Below are 14763 nucleotides of genomic sequence, written 5' to 3' on the forward strand. Positions count from 1 at the left end.
CCTTAGCTGGCTCCTGGCCATCAAGATAGTCCGCAAACTTATTTGGGAGAGCCTCCAAAGAGATCGAGCGCCGATCGTTTGAAATTAAAGGTTTTTTAGAACATGCCCATAATTAATCACATGCATCATATATGTGGGAACGCGTACATACCTTCTTGACCAAAGGGTCTTCATAGACGATGATGAAGAACTCCTCTATGATCAAAGGCAGTGTTGACGGTGGTGGTGGCAATGATGATGATCCATCACCCCGACCGCCCCTTCCCCTTCCCCTTCCTCTTCTGGTCGGCGTCCGAGACGTGGAAGCCATGGCAATGGATCAAGTGTATGTGAATGAAGAAGAGAGAGGCAGAACCTATTGACACAAGGGATGGCCGTTGTGGTTGTTTATAAGGGAGAGATGACCGTTGTAGGGGTTTACATAATAAATCAAGGAGGAGGTGACCATTGTGGGGGTTTACACAATAAATTAAGGAGGAGATGGCCGTTGTGGGGGTTTATATCTCAACAAAAAAGTAATGCGGACTATCTTGACGGAAATTGACCTTCGTGATATAGTTTATCATTTTACCGTGAAAAGTAATGCCTAAAAGAAATGGTAATTCGTGATACTTTATCATTTTACCGTAATGGCTACAAGAAATCGGTGCTTATTTATCATTTTTAGCGTGAAAAAGTACTCCCTCCGGTATCTTTTAATTGACTCGGATATAGTACAACTTTATACTAAATTTGAGTCAATTAAATAAGACCGGAGGGATGGCTACAAGAAATCGGTGATGGTTTATCATTTTTTGCGTGAAAAGTAATGGCTACAACAAATCGGTGATGGTTTATCATTTTTTGCGTGAAAAGTAATGGCTACAAGAAATGGGTGATGGTTCATCATTTTTTGCATGAAAGGTAATGGCTACAACAAATCGGTGATGGTTTATCATTTTTTGCGTGAAAAGTAATGACTACAACAAATGGGTGATGGTTTATCATTTTTTACGTGAAAAGTAATGGTACAAAAAATCGGTGATGGTTTATCATTTTTTGCGTAAAAAATAATGCCTAAAGAGTTTATAATTTAGCTCGTGAAAAATAATGCAGAAAACCAAACTTTAGCGTACTGGAAATGCTTCAACCTTTCCGGGAAGTGATGTTGACTGGCACGCAGGGTTTTTCAGTGCTGGAAACCAGCAGTGCGGCGATTTTGACGGAAATAACCCTTTTGGCAAAGAAAAGCACGAACTGACCCTTTGAGCAATCTATTTCACTGGACTAACCTTTTTGTGTGGCTCATTCTGTGCTTTTCTTCGCCAAAAGGGTTACTTTCAAAATCGCCCCCTGATACATCTCAAACGTATCTATAATTTCTTATGTTCCATGCTAGTTTTATGACAATACTCACATGTTTTATATGCACTTTATATCATATTATGGCATTTATTGGACTAACCTATTAACAAGATGCCACAGTGCCAGTTTCTGTTTATTATGTCTGTTTATTGCATAAAAGGCCCAAAAACCAAAGTGCTCGGAAAAATCCAGAAAAATTACAGAAATTCTATTTCGCCGGAAGACTCACGAAGCCAGAGGGGCAAGCCAGGGGAGGCCCAGGGCCTCCACACCATAGGCCGGCGCGGCCAGAGGGGTGGCCACCCCACCCTATGGGGTGGGCCCCTCGGGACTCTTCCGACTCCGCCTCTTCGCCTATAAAGTCCCTCGTGACCTAAAAACGCGACACCAATTGACGAAATTCCAGAAAGACTCCAGGGATGCCCCCGCCATCGCGAAACTCCGTTTCGGGGGACAGAAGTCTCTGTTCTGGCACGCCGCCGGGACGGGGAATTGCCCCCGGAGTCATCTCCATCGACACCACCGCCATCTTCATCGCCGTTGCTGTCTCCTATGATGAGGAGGGAGTAGTTCTCCCCCGAGGCTGAGGGCTCTACCGGTAGCTATGTGGTTCATCTCTCTCTCCCATGTACTTCAATACAATGATCTCATGAGCTGCCTTACATGATTGAGATCCATATGATGAGCTTTGTAATCTAGATGTCGTTATGCTATTCAAGTGGATTTTACTTATGTGATCTCCGGAGACTCCTTGTCCCACGTGTGTAAAGGTGACAGTGTGTGCACCGTGTGGGTCTCTTAGGCTATATTTCACAGAATACTTGTTCACTGGGTTATGATTTGAGTTGGATGTCTCTATGAAATTGTGGTATGTTAGTACCTCCTATAAATGCTCACAGTGACAGCGTGGGGTGTTTATTAGTACTTGGGAATACATCTTTAAGATTTGCTTTTGCAGCCCTACACGGTGAATTAGTGTTCGTTATCCTGCCAGAGAGTAATTCAGAATAGCATAGTGAAGTGCTTATATTTATATTCCTTTATGATAACATTGTTGAGAGTGTCCACTAGTGAAAGTATGATCCCTAGGCCTTGTTTCTAAGTATTGAAACACCGTTTCCAACAAGTTCTGCTACATGTTCGCTTGCTGCCATTTTTATTTCAGATTACAATTACTACTTACAATCATCCATATTACTTGTATTTCACTATCTCTTCGCCGAACTAGTGCACCTATACATCTGACAAGTGTATTAGGTGTGTTGGGGACACAAGAGACTTCTTGTATCTTAATTGCAGGGTTGCTTGAGAGGGATATCTTTGACCTCTACCTCCTGAGTTTGATAAACCTTGGGTGATCCACTTAAGGAAAACTTGCTGCTGTTCTACAAACCTCTGCTCTTGGAGGCCCAACACTATCTACAGGAAAAGAAGCGTGCGTAGACATCAAGCTATTTTCTGGCACCGTTGCCGGGGAGGTAAGGTAAAAGGTATTCACATCCTCCGACTACTAAGCTATTTCCTAGCACTGTTGCCGGTGTGTGAGTGCTCGAAGCTATTTCCTTTAGATCCTGCAATTGCATCTTTTTGTTTCTTGTTTTTATTTTTCACTAGTTAGGCATAATGGAAAATAACAGTGAGCTTTTTAATCTATTTCCTGAGTTAAGACATGAATTGTTTGATGCGAAAATTAAAAAACCTATGGAACCTTATTTGCATGCTAGTAGCAATGTTATTAGTATGAACGCAATTACTGCTAATGCTATGGAGAAGTCTAAGCTTGGGGAAGCTAGTTTTTATGATCTTCTTAGCTTCCCATCTTTAGGGGAGAAAATTTGCTCTGATAATACTTTATCTCCCATATGCGATAACTCTAATGATGCTTGTGATATTTTAAATCTACCTACTGAAAGTATTCCTTTCAAGATACCCATGAAAATTATTGAACGTGTTATGGATAACCGCTATGAAGGGGATGGAACTGTCCATCCTGGAGATCATTTACTGTTTTTGCGTGAATTATGCGGGTTATTCAAGTGTGCAGGTATATCTATGGATGAAGTGAGGAAGAAACTATTCTCTATGTCGTTGTCTGGTAAAGCGGCGGATTGGTATAAATTGCTGAAGAATAGGCATTCTCTTGATTGGAAGGATATTATGCCTATATTTTATTCTAAATTCTATCCTCCAAGTGAAATTCACAAAGACTGAAACCGCATATATAATTTTTGGTCTCATGATGGAGAGAGTATTGCCCAAGCATGGGGAAGATTGAAGTCTTTAATGCTCAAATGCCCCATTCATGAGATTCCTGGTAATATCATCATTGATAATTTCTATGCAAGACTTTCTTTTCAAGATAAAACCTTGCTGGATACTACTTGTTCTGGATCATTCACGCGCAATAAAGAAGAGTTTAAAAGGGACCTTCTTGATCGGATTCAGGAGAACGCTGAAGATTGGGAGAACAACAAAGGTAAAGAATCAGGTATAAACTATGAATATGAATGCATTAAGTCTTTCATTGAAACTGTTGATTTTCAAGAGCTTAGTGCTAAATATGGTCTTGATCCTCAAATTATGGTCGATTACTATAAAGCCTTTGCTTCTCATATTAACGTTCCTAAAGAAAATTGGTACATGTATCATGAACCTTTCAAAGACACTTGCATGGAAAATGAAATTGTTATTAATGATTGCAATAAACATGCCCAAACTTCTGAAAATACTATTTCTTATAAGCATGTTAATTTTTGTGGAATGCATAGACCTTGTGGAATTAATCAAATCGAAGATGAATATTGTATCCATCATAGGAATGAAAAAACTAGAAAGTGGTCTAGGGCTCTAGATGATCTTGGTAAAAAAGTTTGTGCCCTCTATCCTTTTATTTGTGAACTTTGCCATAGAGTGGGTCATTTTAATTTTAAATGCTCCTCCAATGATAATTTGAACCCCATGAGTGCTGCAAATTTGTATTGTGATGACGAAATCCTTCCTAATCAACATGATGAACTTACTTTATTTTTGGGCTGTGAAGAGTTATCAAGAAAAATTTCTTTGTTACATATGAGTGATCTTGATATTGATAGTGTCTGATACGTCTCCAACGTATCGATAATTTCTTATGTTCCATGCCACATTATTGATGTTATCTACATGTTTTATGCACACTTTATGTCATATTCGTGCATTTTCTGGAACTAACCTATTAACAAGATGCCGAAGTGCCGATTCTTTGTTCTGCTGTTTTTGGTTTCAGAAATCCTAGTAAGGAAATATTCTCGGAATTGGACGAAATCAACGCCCAGGGGCCTATTTTTCCACGAAGCTTCCAGAAGTCCGAAGACGAAACGAAGTGGGGCCACAGGGCGCCCAAACCCTAGGGCGGCGCGGCCCCCCCCTGGCCGTGCCGGCCTATGGTGTGGGGCCCCTGTGCCCCCTCCTGACTTGCCCTTCCGCCTACTTAAAGCCTCCGTGACAAAACCCCCAGTACCGAGAGCCACGATACGGAAAACCTTCCAGAGACGCCGCCAACGCCGATCCCATCTCGGGGGATCCAGGAGATCGCCTCCGGCACCCTGCCGGAGAGGGGAATCATCTCCCGGAGGACTCTACGCCGCCATGGTCGCCTCCGGTGTGATGTGTGAGTAGTCTACCCCTGGACTATGGGTCCATAGCAGTAGCTAGATGGTTGTCTTCTCCCCATTGTGCTATCATTGTCGGATCTTGTGAGCTGCCTAACATGATCAAGATCATCTATCTGTAATTCTATATGTTGCGTTTGTTGGGATCCGATGAATAGAGAATACTTGTTATGTTGATTATCAAAGTTATATCTATGTGTTGTTTATGATCTTGCATGCTCTCCGTTACTAGTAGATGCTCTGGCCAAGTAGATGCTTGTAACTCCAAGAGGGAGTATTTATGCTCGATAGTGGGTTCATGCACCTTTGACACAGGACGATGTGAGAAAGTTCTAAGGTTGTGTTGTGCTGTTGCCACTAGGGATAAAACATTGATGCTATGTCTAAGGATGTAGTTGTTGATTACATTACGCACCATACTTAATGCAATTGTCTGTTGCTTTGCAACTTAATACTGGAAGGGGTTCGGATGATAACCTGAAGGTGGACTTTTTAGGCATAGATGTAGTTGGATGGCGGTCTATGTACTTTGTCGTAATGCCCAATTAAATCTCACTATACTCATCATGATATGTATGTGCATGGTCATGCTCTCTTTATTTGTCAATTGCCCAACTGTAATTTGTTCACCCAACATGCTGTTTGTCTTATGGGAGAGACACCTCTAGTGAACTGTGGACCCCGGTCCAATTCTCTTTCTTGAAATACAATCTCTTTGCAATACTTGTTCTACTGTTTTCTGCAAACAATCATCTTCCACACAATACGGTTAATCCTTTGTTACAGCAAGCCGGTGAGATTGACAACCTCACTGTTTCGTTGGGGCAAAGTACTTTGGTTGTGTTGTGCAGGTTCCACGTTGGCGCCGGAATCCCTGGTGTTGCGCCGCACTACATCCCGCCGCCATCAACCTTCAACGTGCTTCTTGGCTCCTCCTGGTTCGATAAACCTTGGTTTCTTTCTGAGGGAAAACTTGCTACTGTGCGCATCATACCTTCCTCTTGGGGTTCCCAACGAACGTGTGAGTTACACGCCATCAAGCTCTTTTTCTGGCGCCGTTGCCGGGGAGATCAAGACACGCTGCAAGGGGAGTCTCCACTTCTCAATCTCTTTACTTTGTTTTTGTCTTGCTTAGTTTTATTTACTACTTTGTTTGCTTCACTAAATCAAAATACAAAAAAATTAGTTGCTAGTTTTACTTTATTTGCTATCTTGTTTGCTATATCAAAAACACAAAAAAATTAGTTACTTGTTTTACTTTATAATATCATGCATGTTTTTATTACACTAGTTTGGCATAATGGACAAGAATGATCTTCTTATTCTATTTCCTGATTTAAAACATGGATTGTTTGATGCGAAAATTAAAAAACCTATGGAATCTTATTTGCATGCTGGTAGTAATATTAGTATGAACGCTTTGAACACCATTGTTGATAATAATATAGAAAGTTCTAAGCTTGGGGAAGCTGGTTTTCATGATCTTTTTATTCCCCCAAGCATTGAGGAGAAAATTTACTTTGATGATACTTTGCCTCCTATTTATGATAATGATATTGGTCTTTTAGTACCACCTGTTATGGAGGATAAATTTGATTATGATTACAATATGCCTCCTATATTTGATGATAGCTACTTTGTTGAATTTGCTCCCACTATTACTAATAAAATTGATTATGCTTATGAGGAGAGTAATTATTTTATGCATGAGACTCATGATAAGAATGCTTTATGTGATAGTTATATTGTTGAGTTTGCTCATGTTGCTACTGAAAGTTATTATGAGAGAGGAAAATATGGTTGTAGAAATTTTCATGTTACTAAAACACCTCTCTATGTGCTGAAATTTTTGAAGTTACACTTGTTTTATCTCTCTATGCTTGTTGCATTATGCTTCTTGAACTTGTTTATTTACAAGATTCCTTTTCATAGGAAGCATGTTAGACTTAAATGTGTTTTGAATTTGCCTCTTGATGCTCTCTTTTGCTTCAACTACTATTTCTTGCGAGTGCATCATTAAAACTGCTGAGCCCATCTTAATGGCTATAAAGAAAGAACTTCTTGGGAGATAACCCATGTGTTATTTTGCTACAGTACTTTGTTTTTTTTTTATTTTGTGTCTTGGAAGTTGTTTACTACTGTAGCAACCTCTCCTTATCTTAGTTTAGTGTTTTGTTGTGCCAAGTTAAGCCGTTGATAGTAAAGTAAGTACTAGATTTGGATTACTGCGCAGTTCCAGATTTCTTTTCTGTCACGAATCTGGGTCTACCTCCCTGTAGGTAGCTCAGAAAATTAAGCCAATTTACGTGCATGATCCTCAGATATGTACGCAACTTTCATTCAATTTGAGCATTTTCATTTGAGCAAGTCTGGTGCCATTTTAAAATTCGTCAATACGAACTGTTCTGTTTTGACAGATTCTGCCTTTTATTTCGCATTGCCTCTTTTGCTTTGTTGGATGAATTTCTTTGATCCACTAATGTCCAGTAGCATTATGCAATGTCCAGAAGTGTTAAGAATGATTGTGTCACCTCTGAATATGTTAATTTTTATTGTGCACTAACCCTCTAATGAGTTGTTTCGAGTTTGGTGTGGAGGAAGTTTTCAAGGATCAAGAGAGGAGTATGATGCAACATGATCAAGGAGAGTGAAAGCTCTAAGCTTGGGGATGCCCCGGTGGTTCACCCCTGCATATTCTAAGAAGACTCAAGCGTCTAAGCTTGGGGATGCCCAAGGCATCCCCTTCTTCATCGACAACATTATCAGGTTCCTCCCCTGAAACTATATTTTTATTCCATCACATCTTATGTGCTTTTCTTGGAGCGTCGGTTTGTTTTTGTTTTTGTTTTGTTTGAATAAAATGGATCCTAACATTCACTTTATGGGAGAGAGACATGCTCCGCTGTAGCATATGGACAAGTATGTCCTTGGTTTCTACTCATAGTATTCATGGCGAAGTTTCTCCTTCGTTAAATTGTTATATGGTTGGAATTGGAAAATGATACATGTAGTAATTGCTATTAATGTCTTGGGTAATGTGATACTTGGCAATTGTTGTGCTCATGATTAAGCTCTTGCATCATATGCTTTGCACCCATTAATGAAGAAATACATAGAGCATGCTAAAATTTGGTTTGCATATTTGGTTTCTCTAAGGTCTAGATAAATTCTAGTATTGAGTTTGAACAACAAGGAAGACGGTGTAGAGTCTTATAATGTTTTCAATATGTCTTTTATGTGAGTTTTGCTGCACCAGTTCATCCTTGTGTTTGTTTCAAATAAGCCTTGCTAGCCTAAACCTTGTATCGAGAGGGAATACTTCTCATGCATCCAAAATACTTGAGCCAACCACTATGCCATTTGTGTCCACCATACCTACCTACTACATGGTATTTTCCGCCATTCCAAAGTAAATTGCTTGAGTGCTACCTTTAAAATTCCATCATTCACCTTTGCAATATATAGCTCATGGGACAAATAGCTTAAAAACTATTGTGGTATTGAATATGTAATTATGCACTTTATCTCTTAATAAGTTGCTTGTTGTGCGATAACCATGTTCACTGGGGACGCCATCAACTACTCTTTGTTGAATTTCATGTGAGTTGCTATGCATGTCCGTCTTGTCTGAAGTAAGAGAGATCTACCACCTTATGGTTAAGCATGCATATTGTTAGAGAAGAACATTGGGCCGCTAACTAAAGCCATGATCCATGGTGGAAGTTTCAGTTTTGGACATATATCCTCAATCTCAAATGAGAAAATTATTAATTGTTGTTACATGCTTATGCATAAAAGAGGAGTCCATTATCTGTTGTCTATGTTGTCCCGGTATGGATGTCTAAGTTGAGAATAATCAATAGCGAGAAATCCAAATGCGAGCTTTCTCCTTAGACCTTTGTACAGGCGGCATAGAGGTACCCCTTTGTGACACTTGGTAAAAACATGTGCATTGTGATGATCCGGTAGTCCAAGCTAATTAGGACAAGGTGCGGGCACTATTAGTACACTATGCATGAGACTTGCAACTTGTAAGATATAATTTACATGATACATATGCTTTATTACTACCGTTGACAAAATTGTTTCATGTTTTCAAAATCAAAGCTCTAGCACAAATATAGCAATCGATGCTTTTCCTCTATGGAGGACCATTCTTTTACTTTCAATGTTGAGTCAGTTCACCTATTTCTCTCCACCTCAAGAAGCAAACACTTGTGTGAACTGTGCATTGATTCCTACATACTTGCTTATTGCACTTGTTATATTACTCTATGTTGACAATATCCATGAGATATACATGTTACAAGTTGAAAGCAACCGCTGAAACTTAATCTTCTTTTGTGTTGCTTCAATGCCTTTACTTTGAATTATTGCTTTATGAGTTAACTCTTATGCAAGACTTATTGATGCTTGTCTTGAAGTGCTATTCATGAAAAGTCTTTGCTTTATGATTCACTTGTTTACTCATGTCATATACATTGTTTTGATCGCTGCATTCACTACATATGCTTTACAAATAGTATGATCAAGGTTATGATGGCATGTCACTCCAGAAATTATACGTATTTATCGTTTTACTGCTCGGGACGAGCAGAACTAAGCTTGGGGATGCTGATACGTCTCCAACGTATCGATAATTTCTTATGTTCCATGCCACATTATTGATGTTATCTACATGTTTTATGCACACTTTATGTCATATTCGTGCATTTTACGGAACTAACCTATTAACAAGATGCCGAAGTGCCGATTCTTTGTTTCTGCTGTTTTTGGTTTCAGAAATCCTAGTAAGGAAATATTCTCGGAATTGGACGAAATCAACGCCCGGGGGCCTATTTTTCCACGAAGCTTCCGGAAGTCCGAAGACGAAACGAAGTGGGGCCACGGGCGCCCAAACCCTAGGGCGGCGCGGCCCCACGGCCGCGCCGGCCTATGGTGTGGGGCCCCTGTGCCCCCTCCCGACTTGCCCTTCCGCCTACTTAAAGCCTCCGTGACGAAACCCCCGGTGCGAGAGCCACGATACGGAAAACCTTCCGGAGACGCCGCCAACGCCGATCCCATCTCGGGGGATCCAGGAGATCGCCTCCGGCACCTGCCGGAGAGGGGAATCATCTCTGGAGGACTCTACGCCGCCATGGTTGCCTCCGGTGTGATGTGTGAGTAGTCTACCCCTGGACTATGGGTCCATAGCAGTAGCTAGATGGTTGTCTTCTCCCCATTGTGCTATCATTGTCGGATCTTGTGAGCTGCCTAACATGATCAAGATCATCTATCTCGTAATTCTATATGTTGCGTTTGTTGGGATCCGATGAATAGAGAATACTTGTTATGTTGATTATCAAAGTTATATCTATGTGTTGTTTATGATCTTGCATGCTCTCCGTTACTAGTAGATGCTCTGGCCAAGTAGATGCTTGTAACTCCAAGAGGGAGTATTTATGCTCGATAGTGGGTTCATGCCTGCATTGACACCTGGGACAGTGACAGAAAGTTCTAAGGTTGTGTTGTGCTGTTGCCACTAGGGATAAAACATTGATGCTATGTCTAAGGATGTATTTGTTGATTACATTACGCACCATACTTAATGCAATTGTCTGTTGCTTTGCAACTTAATACTGGAAGGGGTTCGGATGATAACCTGAAGGTGGACTTTTTAGGCATAGATGCAGTTGGATGGCGGTCTATGTACTTTGTCGTAATGCCCAATTAAATCTCACTATACTCATCATGATATGTATGTGCATGGTCATGCTCTCTTTATTTGTCAATTGCCCAACTGTAATTTGTTCACCCAACATGCTGTTTGTCTTATGGGAGAGACACCTCTAGTGAACTGTGGACCCCGGTCCAATTCTCTTTACTGAAATACAATCTACTGCAATACTTGTTCTCTTGTTTCTGCAAACAATCATCTTCCACACAATACGGTTAATCCTTTGTTACAGCAAGCCGGTGAGATTGACAACCTCACTGTTTCGTTGGGGCAAAGTACTTTGGTTGTGTTGTGCAGGTTCCACGTTGGCGCCGGAATCCCTGGTGTTGCACCGCACTACATCCCGCCGCCATCAACCTTCAACGTGCTTCTTGGCTCCTCCTGGTTCGATAAACCTTGGTTTCTTTCTGAGGGAAAACTTGCTGCTGTGCGCATCATACCTTCCTCTTGGGGTTCCCAACGAACGTGTGAGTTACACGCCATCAGTGTCCTGCATGGGTGTCTTTCTTATTGCATTAATAATTGCCATACAAATACTTACATACAGAATATTTTAGAAGATGACACTTTGCCAAAATATGATAGGACCGCTGTGTGTTTTAAACTTATTAATGAAAAGGAGGAATCCTCCCAAGTTTCTTCTATTGTTTCTGGAAATAAATCAGGTTTTGTGGAGAAGCCTCCCTTCAAGCCTCTTCCTCCTAAAAAAGGGAATGAGAAGAAATAAAAGAAGAAGAAGAAGAAGAAGAAGAAGAAGAAGGAAACAAAGAAGAAGAAGAAGAGGGGGAATAAAAAGAAAGAGGTAATGGCATATCCCTGCGTGTATGAGATAACGATAGGTAACCGTAAGTATGTTGCTCCTAATGATTATTATGATAATGAATCTGAGTACAATGATCTTCCTATGCCCTTTACCTATATTAGTGATCATGATTTGAAAGAGCACACTACTTTTGATATTGAAACTCTCTGGGAAACTAATTCTAAAAGTGATGATGTTAATAATTGCCATAGTATTAGTACTATCCATGCTTCTTCCCATAATGATATAGAAAGCTCTAAGCTTGGGGATGAGGTGTTTGAAAATCCTTTTGCTACTAATGATTATATGCTTGATACATCTCCTTCTAGTAACAATGATGTTAAGGTTACAGATGAACATACTGTGGAAGATAACTATTCTATTTCTTATGATGACACTGTGCCTCCAATCTTTGATAATTATTATAAAGAATGCTATGACATAGGTTATAATTACCTTATGAAACTTGTCATAGTTATTATGGGATTGCCAAAAACAATTCCCTTAGTATGCAACTTGTTTACCATGTTCAAATTCTTGATAATGATCCTGCTCCAATTACTATTAATGAGAAGAATTCTTCTTATGCCAAAATTAATGATACTTTTATGCATATGAACCATGATAAGAATGTTTTAAGTGATGGTTATGTTGTGGATTTCATCAATGATGCTACTGAAAGTTATTATGAGAGAGGGAAACATGGTTATATGCATCTTAATAATATTAAGTTTCCCCTCTTTATGTTGAGAATCTTGAAGTCGCGCTTGTGTTGCCTTTCTATGCTTGTTGCGTTATGCTTACATGACTTGTTTATTTACAAGATTCCTTTTCATAGGAAGTGGGTTAGACTTAAATATGTTTTGAACTTGCTTTTTGATGCTCTATTTTGCTTCAACTCTTATTTTTTATGTGAGCATCATTAAAATTACTGAGCCCATCTTAATGGCTATAAAGAAAGCACTTCTTGGGAGATAACCCATGTTTTTATTTTGCTACTGTTTTGTTGTGTCTTGGAAGTTGTTACTAGTGTAGCAACCTCTCCTTATCTTTATTTTATTGCATTGTTGTGCCAAGTAAAGTCTTTGATAGTAAGGTTGATACTAGATTTGGATTACTGCGCAGAAACAGATTTCTTGCTGTCACGAAATTGAGTAGCCCCCTCTGTAGGTAACTCAGAAAAATCTGCCAATTTACGTGTGTGATCCTCAGATATGTACGCAACTTTCATTCAATTTGAGCTTTTTCATCTGAGCAAGTTAAGTGCCCCTAAAAAAATTCATCTTTACGGACTGTTCTGTTTTGACAGATTCTGCCTTTTATTTCGCATTGCTTCTTTTGCTATGTTGAATGGATTTCTTTGTTCCATTAACTTTCAGTAGCTTTGAGCAATGTCCAGAAGTGTTAAGAATGATTGTGTCACCTCTGAATATGTGGATTTTTGATTATGCACTAACCCTCTAATGAGTTTGTTTTGAGTTTGGTGTGGAGGAAGTTTTCAAGGGTCAAGAGAGGAGGATGATACAATGTGATCAAGAAGAGTGGAAAGTATAAGCTTGGGGATGCCCCCGTGGTTCATCCCTGCATATTTCAAGAAGACTCAAGCATCTAAGCTTGGGGATGCCCAAGGCATCCCCTTCTTCATCGACAACTTATCAGGTCACCTCTAGTGAAACTATATTTTTATTCCGTCACATCTTATGTGCTTTACTTGGAGCGTTTGTATGTTTTTTTATTCGAATAAAATTGGATCCTAACATTCTTTGTTTGGGAGAGACACATGCTCCGCTCGTTCATATGAACACTAGTGTTCTTAGCTTTACTTTTAATGTTCATGGCGAAGGTTGAAAACTGCTTCGTTCATTGTTATTTGGTTGGAAACAGAAAATGCTTCATGTGGTAATTGGTATATTGTCTTGAATAATTTGATACTTGGCAATTGATTTGCTCAAATAGATCATGTTTAAGCTCTTGCATCATGTACTTTGCACCCATTAATGAAGAACTACCATAGAGCTTGTTAAAATTTGGTTTGCATGATTGGTCTCTCTAAAGTCTAGATATTTTCTGGTGAAGTGTTTGAACAACAAGGAAGACAGTGTAGAGTCTTATAATGCTTGCAATATGTTCTTATGTAAGTTTTGCTGTACCAGTTCATATTTGTGTTTGCTTCAAACAACCTTGCTAGCCAAAGCCTTGTACTGAGAGAGAATTCTTCTCGTGCATCCAAAACCTTGAGCCAAAACCTATGCCATTTGTGTCCACCATACCTACCTACTATGTGGTATTTCTCTGCCATTCCAAAGTAAATTGCTTGCGTGCTACCTTTAAAAATTTCATTCCTTGCCTTTGCAATACATAGCTCATGAGAAAGTAGCCTAAAAACTATTGTGGTAAAGAATATGTAGCTTATGTATCTTATTTCTTATAAGTTGCTTGTTGAGCGGTAACCATGTTTCTGGGGACGCCATCAACTATCACACTTTTGTTGAATATCATGTGAGTTGCTATGCATGTTCTTCTTGTCTGAAGTAAGGGTGATTTATCATGATCAAATGGTTTGACTATGCATATTGTTAGAGAAGAACATTGGGCCGCTAACCAAAGCCATGTATCATGGTGGAAGTTTAAGTTTGGACATTAATCCTCAATCTCCTATGAGAATATTATCTGTTGTTGAATGCTTATGCATTAAAGAGGAGTCCATTATCTGTTTTCTATGTTGTCCCGGTATGGATGTCCTCAAGTTGAGATCTATCAAAAACGAGAAATCAAATGCGATCTATCTCCTTGGACCTTTGTACAGGCGGCATAGAGGTACCCCTTTGTGACACTTGGTTGAAACATATGTAATGCAATGATAATCCATGGAAATCCAAGCTAATTAGGACAAGGTGCGAGCACCATTGGTATTCTATGCATGAGGCTTGCAACTTATAGGATGTCTTATGCATAACACATATGAATTATTACTACCGTTGACAAAATTGTTTCTATGTTTTCAAAATAAAAGCTCTAGCACAAAAATAGTAATCCATGCTTCCCTCCGCGAAGGGCCATTCTTTTACTTTATGTTGAGTCAGTTTACCTACTTCTTTCTATCTTAGAAGCAAACACTTGTGTCAACTGTGTGCATTGATTCCTACATACTTGCTTATTTGCATTCATCATATTACTTTGTGTTGACAATTATCCATGAGATATACATGTTGAAGTTGAAAGCAACTGCTGAAACTTATATCTTCCTTTGTGTT

The sequence above is a fragment of the Lolium perenne genome, chromosome 3 (assembly GCF_019359855.2).
Source record: "Lolium perenne isolate Kyuss_39 chromosome 3, Kyuss_2.0, whole genome shotgun sequence".
Classification (NCBI taxonomy): Eukaryota; Viridiplantae; Streptophyta; class Magnoliopsida; order Poales; family Poaceae; genus Lolium; species Lolium perenne.